The sequence below is a fragment of the Nanorana parkeri genome, unplaced genomic scaffold (genome assembly GCF_000935625.1).
Source record: "Nanorana parkeri isolate BGI_ZX_2015 unplaced genomic scaffold, ASM93562v1 scaffold196, whole genome shotgun sequence".
NCBI lineage: Eukaryota > Metazoa > Chordata > Amphibia > Anura > Dicroglossidae > Nanorana > Nanorana parkeri.
In genome coordinates, this window is record NW_017306464.1 from 103671 (window position 1) to 111269 (window position 7599).

The 7599-nt window shown below is 42.7% G+C and overlaps 1 protein-coding gene across 3 annotated transcripts in view; it reads left to right on the forward strand.

The window, feature by feature from the left end:
* The first annotated feature begins 6449 nt into the window (after nt 1-6449).
* FAM19A1 (family with sequence similarity 19 member A1, C-C motif chemokine like) overlaps nt 6450-7599 on the forward strand; it is a 299315-nt gene continuing 298165 nt past the window's right edge. For all 3 annotated transcript variants that reach the window (XR_001941181.1, XM_018555427.1, XM_018555428.1), the window contains exon 1: nt 6450-6815. The gene's annotated coding sequence lies outside the window, so the exon portion shown is untranslated. The remainder of the gene's footprint in view (nt 6816-7599) is intronic.

Below are 7599 nucleotides of genomic sequence, written 5' to 3' on the forward strand. Positions count from 1 at the left end.
CCTATCTCATATTCACTCTCTTCAAGAACTACGGTGACCAGAGAATTCTCTCACCTACAGGAGTCCAACTCAACTCACCTACAGGAGTGTCAGATTCCTGGTCCCTGCCAAGTACTGAGGTTTCTTCTGCAGGCCGGTATGTCAAAGGACACAAATGTGACATAGGAGTTGGCAGAGGTAACCATAGTGCTTGGTAGTGGACCAGCACAAGAAGCTTGCAATCTAAGGTCCCTATCTCACATGCATACATACAAGGCCCGATTTTAGACAGGAGCCAAATAGCATGTCTTTAAAGTGTCAGAGGAAACCAGAGTACCCAGAGGAAACCCATGCAAGCACAAGGAGAACATGCAAACTGACTGGGATTCACAGTGGGGACCCCAGTGCTGCAAGTAATAAGTGCTAACCATTAAGCCCTATTTGAATTTTATTGTACGATCACTTTAATGACTCACTAGGTAGTGAAGACAGGATCAGGATGACAGTATAAAGCAGAGAACCCTCTTCATCCAACATGCTGCCTGGAATGTCACATTCCTGGTCTTACGCTGAGTACTCTGGTTCCTTCTGCAGGCAACTATGTCAATGCAGGACAAGAGGGGTCCATGGAGGCAACCACAGTGCTTGACAGGTGACCAGGAATCTGACACTCCTGAAAGTGTGTTGGCTGAAGAGGATATTCTGAATGCCATAGCTTCTGAAGACAGCAAATACCTGAGATCTCACCAAGAGTCTCCAAGAAATATAAATAACTGTCAAGTGGTTTAACTCTCCAACCTCTTCCTAAAACTGAAATATCAGTATGGGGAGGACTGACCCTTTAATTAGAAAAATCCAATTTAGAAGTACTGAGTCAAGAACTTAATAGCAAGTGATCTGCAATCTCCTGATTGCTGTGAAATAACAGAAGGTTAATGTAGATCTAAACACAATCACTGAGGTTTCATATAAAGTGTAAAAAAGGATGAAAGGTAAAAACAGTATTTTATGAAAAAGGAATGTTTATAGCACACATTGCTTTAACAAATGAAATGTCATCCAGTTAGGACCCACTATCTTACAGTCTACTTTAAATCTGATTGCAAAGAGCTGCTGAACTTTACACTCTAGCACTCTCTTTTCAGTTGTTTTATAAAATAAACACAGTGTGCTGACCTCTTCTGCAGCTTTTCCTAGCGCACACTAGTTGCTGTCCTTGGTGCTGAAATACCAAAGTATATAAGGCTGTGCAGTCAATGCTTACTTTGCCATCCTGCTATTGACTGCTAGTTTTCATGGTAATACATAAAGTACTTTTAAGGACATATTGCTCAACTCCACCCTCCTTCCTTTTGCTTCTAACCCCCTTTCTTCCCCCCTAAATGTATTTTTTTTTTACAAATCAAAGCATTTGCTACAGCGACACTAAACCAAAATTCAAGCCATTAATGGCCAGCTTTACTTCTGCTCCACTGCTGGGCGGCCCTCAATATTTCAAAGGTTGTCTGTGAAGTGATGATGTTGGTGCTGCTCTCTGCATTATTATAGGGGAATTTCCCTTTTCGCTGTCAAAAATGTTCCCTCCCGCTGTCAAAAATGTTCCCTCCCGCTGTCAGAATACCCGAGCAGTGTCTGCAGCTCATCACTGTTCAGGTGACTTTTTTCCACATGGCTCTTTCAATTTATTAGTCAAAGTTTGTCTAGCTGGATGAAGTCGGCAGGGCAACCTATAGCTCGATTTTTGTCAAATTCATTGGGAATCGGCCAAAATTCAAGCCAGGTATGGCCAGCTTTATGCTTCGCTTCTGCACCATAGCTGAGCAGCCCTCAATAATGCAGAGGGTGTCTGTGTTGGTGCTGCTCTCTGTATTATTGTATGTGAATGAAGAGAGCATGATGCACTGCACTCAAAGTAAAGAGGTCTATATAAAAAAAAAAATTACATAGCTATTTGTCAAGCGAAACGACATGTACATTCATTTTGTGTGAATTAACCAGCTGTTGTGAGAATTGGGCAACTTTGAATGTTCTTAGGACTACTAACTCTTCTGGTTGAATGATCTTCAAATATTATGGCAGTAGTGAATCGGGAAGATACCGCACTATGGCCAGCAGATGGAGCTGAGGAGCATAGGAAATAAATACATCCTAATAACGAGATACAATGTAACAATTCTATGGGATACTGGAGGGGATTAGTAGATACACGTAACCTTTGCTACTGCAAGAAAAAACAAAACAATTCAAAAGTTGAGTTTTAAATACCAGTGCAGCACAAGCTGTCTTCATTACTCATGTCAACCACTGCAAAATCTGACAGCAACGGACCGGAACGCAGGCACCCTAAGGCACTGATGTGCCATGTGTTCTCGTGTGGCCGATCGCATTGCGTTGGAGGGCATGGCTGCAGTGCCATTGAGTTCACTGCACCTCCATGCCCCCTCCCGCCCCAAAACAAGGTGAGCTGGCCGGAATGTAATCCAGTGTGTTCCAGACAAAATCTGTCTGGAATGCACTGAGGGAGGTTGTGAACTAGCCCTACATTTTGAAAGGTTTAAATAAATAAAATGTAAGGAGAGTGCAATCCCCTCATAATGTTGGGTTAAGCTGTGAACGCAGATGCATGATTCAGCTTGCCAGCGTTGACCTCAGGTTTTCAGGTTAGCCTATAATTTCTACAAAGTCATACTGGGAATGTAGTTGTTTAAAGAGTATCTAAACCCAAAAACTACATCTGTATATATTGCTGCACATGCACCCTATAATTCTAATACCTTTAGCTTTTATTTTTTTCTTTAACTTTATTTAAAAAAAATATGTTATTTTAGTTTCACTTTCTTTTTCATGGTCACAACGCTTACCCACTACCTTATAATGCAGCAACGGCGTTGTCACCCCGCCACGTGCACTCTTGATGTGTGGTTTCAAGTTGGCATGCAAATGAATTGGGTGCCTGCTTGCAGGAGGAAAGAGTTAGATCACAAGAGCGCTGAGTGACATTACCAGAAGGGACGCTTTCATAAGACACCTCGCTGCTCACCGCACCAGCCAAGGTGCCACATGACTGTGAACAAACTCTAATAAAGGTATTTTTAATCATTTATATTAAAAAAGCAATTCAGTTTCATGTTATGCCATGCATTAGCTACACATATTTGAAAGTTGCTGTGTTGGGTCTTCATCTGCTATAATAAATCTATCTGACATCCGTAGTCTGCGTAACATATGACCTATTTGGCTGCATGGAGCTCACAAACAGCTGTAAGAGCAAGCAAGCTTGGTGAATAATTTAACCTTAAGAATGGATTTGTTTTGCAAATCAGCGAGAAAGCAGCCAATAGGGGGCTCAGACAAGTGCTAAGAGTTTTTACTGAATGGAGGGAGAAAAGATAACAGAAGCCATTAATCACAGAAAGGCTGCGAGCTGGGGATCCAAAGATACTGGCGCCAAGTCACCGTGCCACCAGCTAATCCTTTTGCATTTCCTTATGTGAAACTGATCAATGCATGCGAGGGAACATGATCCTCGGCAGCAAACTCACTCCCAATCCAGACATTTGTTTATACTGTCATTCCATAGCTTGTTACCACCCTCGGCATGACTTTCAAGTTTCAACTGAAACTAATAAAACTAGTACAGTAGAGTGGAGTCCAACTTCTGCCACATTAAAATTTTAAAAAAATTGCCCCCCCCCCCTCCAGTTTTATAACAAATTAATTAATCATTTTTACAAGGGGATTGGTCAGTGCAAACATAGGAAGAATCATGAATGTGGGTATTGTGATGAAAAAGTGGCGTGCAGATCAAATAATATCTAAACTCTTGTTATATCTTATCAGGCAGAGCCATCCCTATAATGAACAGGCAGCATCGCATTGTGTCACATGGGCAAAGGGGTGGCAAGTGTGTGTGTGGGGTCAGGGATCAGGGGGCAACCAAAGTGTCCCAGGTTGCTAAGAGCTCTTAACAACCTGTGACACCCTGCCGGCGTCCCACCTAGCTCATTAACATCACTGGTTACCAGGAGCTGAGCAGGATGCTGTGGCTGGCGTTCCACCCATCTCCTGGCAACCAGTGATGTCACATCAGTGCCAGACAGAGCTGCTGGACCCAGAGGTAGCACCAACACACACCCCCTCATTAACAAGCCGCAAGCACCCCTCAAACCCCCTTTCCCGGTAATGTGCATCCATGCAAGCACCCCCACCCACTTCAATGAGCATCCACCGCCAGCACCCCCTCCACTAACGTCGAGTATCCACCACCAGCAATACAGCTGGATCTCAGAAGGGCTGTGCAGGGTCTCAGGAGGGCTGTGCAGAGTTTCAGGAGGGCTGTGCAGGGTCTCAGGAGGGCTGTGCAGGATCTCAGGAGGGCTGTGCAGGGTCTCAAGAGGGTTGTGCGGGTCTCAGGAGGGCCTGGGTTATGTTCACCATAGAAATTCACACCATTCTGTATTATTGTACGATCGCCCTCCTAGGATTTTGTTTGCCATAGAAACAGACACTATTTTATATTATTGTACAATCGCCCACTTTGGTTACATTCACATGTGAAAGAAGATACATTTACCTGGAAAAGACAAAAAAATGCCCTGCTGGAAGGAAAAAATATATTCCCAAGGATGTTATTCTTGCTTTTTGAGCAAATATAAATAGACCCCTTAGTGAGCAATTGTGGTTTTTGACGCATTATTATTTTCTTTAATACAGAATATATACACACAAGTTTCTTAGTTCACCTTATCTGAATATAAAAAAAAATTATTTTGATGCAAACTGCCAACAGGGACTGCAACACTGATGGAACGTAGATGACCTAAACTCTAACTGAATTACATTTAGATTGCTGAAGCACTGTGTATCCTAAAGAACTGGCATTTTATTATCTTGTTAAAATAGTTTTCGCCTTTTTTTCCACCTATGTTGCAACTGCTGCTGATCTTCTTCAGCCTCTTTACAGCCATTTTCCTGCCTACATGCAAGCACAAGCCCTTGTGACAGAGTGACAAGGAGGGGCAAACTGGGTATCGGGGACAGATCATTGTCATCCTATTGCAGGGAATTCCTGAACAAGGACCTTCATGACCAGGATCACCGGATATTATTTTAATTAAATCTGTTGAGTTTAAGATAATCAATATGACTTCTGAAATGACATGTTAAAGCATATGTGACATTTAAGTGTGCCAATTATCTTCATTACAATTTTCACCCTCTCTTCTAAATATTCTACAAATTAGTCTATATCACAGATTATAAGCCCCGCCAAGATATGCTGGAGTCTATACTTCTCCTACAGGGCTTTATGGAGTTTATAGTTCTGAGGCAGCACTTGAATGAGCTTATAGTTCTCAGGCAGTGCATGATGGAGCTTATAGTTCTCCAACAGCACATGATAGAGCTTATATTTCTCTAGCAGGACTTGATGGAGCTTATAGTTCTCTGGCAGGGCTTGATGGAGCTATAGTTCTCCAGCAGTACATGATGGAGCTTATATTTCTCCAGCAGGGCTTGATGAAGCTTATAGTTCTCCAGCAGGGCTTGATGGAGCTTATATTTCTCCAATAGGGCTTGATGAAGCTTATGATTCTCCAGCAGCACATGATGGAGCTTATAGTTCTCCAGCAGGGCTTGTTGGAGCTTATAGTTCTCCAGCAGAACTTGATGGAGCTTATAGTTCTCCAACAGGACTTGATGGAGCTTATAGTTCTCCAGCATTGAATATGGTGCTTATACAGTTCTCTAGCAGCACATGATAAATCTTATATTTCCCCAGCAGGGCTTGATGGAGCTTATAGTTCTCCAGCAGGACTTGATGGAGCTTATAGTTCTCCAGCATTGAATATGGTGCTTATAGTTCTCTAGCAGCACATGATAAATCTTAGATTTCCCCAGCAGGGATTGATGGAGCTTATAGTTCTTCAGCAGCACAAAAGGAGATTATAGTTCTCCAGCAGGTCATGATGCAGCTTCTAGTTCCCCAGCATTTTACTATCATAAAGATCTGCTGTGCAACACCCAACATCTGCTTCCTCAGCTCCGGCAATAAAGATAATATATATCTGTGTAGAGCTTCTGCCTGTCACAGCCCAGTCCCTCCATTAATGTACTGTCAGAACAGCCAGCTTTCATGTCCCTGCCATGCTAGAATTAGGATGCTCTATTAGTCTGATCTGTCATGTGGTCATCACTCCCCCTCGCAAGCAACAGACCACATCTTTCCCAGCGAATTTAAATGTCCTGAACCAACACAGATCGATCTGTGTAATGAGACACTGCTGCAGCTGACACTGAAAGTTTGCTGGGGCAGTCACAGAAGCAAGGCTGAGCAGCAATGGATGCGATATCCCTTTAAGACATAGGAGGAATGCACAGAGTAGTTACAGGCAGCCTCCACATTATAGGCAGGGCTGCTTCTATTGAGCTGCTGTATCTGCACCGAGACTGGAAGCAGCGAACCTGTCCTATTGCAACTGCGCAGAGGAGCAGCAACTCCTAATGCTTGATGCACAACAAGGCGACACTGGAATATGATTTAAAGGTGGAGGGGGTGGAAGTATGAGCAAGGCTTCCACCCTCCAAATCTTGGCCACTTTTTTTTTTCCTAACAACACAGTCTAAGCTGTGATGTCTTTCCCCCTCTTCTGCAAATAGTGGAGTGATACAAAACAGCCAGAGCACCTTCTAATCCCTAGGAAGAAGATTACTATTGGGGAAGCTGGATGAACAAGGTTTATGTTTTTTTTTTTTTTGGTGCAAATGGATTTTTAAAAAGTCTTAGATCTTTCCAATGATCCCCCCTGGAACTCATTGCCACTGGCTGGATTATACAGGTAAGAGGCTTTGAGGGTTGAAGGCAGATTTAAAAGTCATCAGATAGCACTGAGCAGAAAGCAAAGAACAGGCAAAGATCCCTTTTACTAGCTGGGAATCTGCTTAGGCTACCTGGGATTACAATTATTTATTGATCAGGAATTATAGAGGGGGGGGTGACAATAGGGGGCATGGGGTGCTATGATGTGTGATAGGGGAGATAGGCTGATAGCTTAGCTAAAAAAAATTCGAGGCATCCTTTCTGCTTTATATCTCTTTCATCAGAACTGGTGCTTTTAGCATCTTAGAAATGCTGGTACAATTCTTTAGAATCTGAGATTTCAGTAACTTCTCTGTGGCTGACCAACTTCACACACACACTGCCACAGTCCACCTGCGGTCCATGTGTCCCTTGTAAGGCACGAAAGGGCATGCTGTGTGTGGCATTGCCTATGCAGGTGATGTTATATAGATAAGACTATCAGCTCATTGTACTGTATATCTTTTATTTTTTTTGTCCGAGTTAAGGTTTCTCATGGTTCTCGGGTATATGTTTGGCATTGTGGCACCCCAGCAGGATGTACAGTATATACTGTATTGTTTATGATACAGGAACCTCGGGAGTGTGATTGTGGGATCTGTTTGGAGTACCTCTGACCCACAGGTTGTGATCCTATTGTTTGACATAGCATGGATGTTTGGAGGTAGATTGGTAAAGTATATATAGAGATAGGTAGAAAGATGGAGATATATATATATATATATACATACTGTGTATGTATATATAATGATGAATAGCTTATA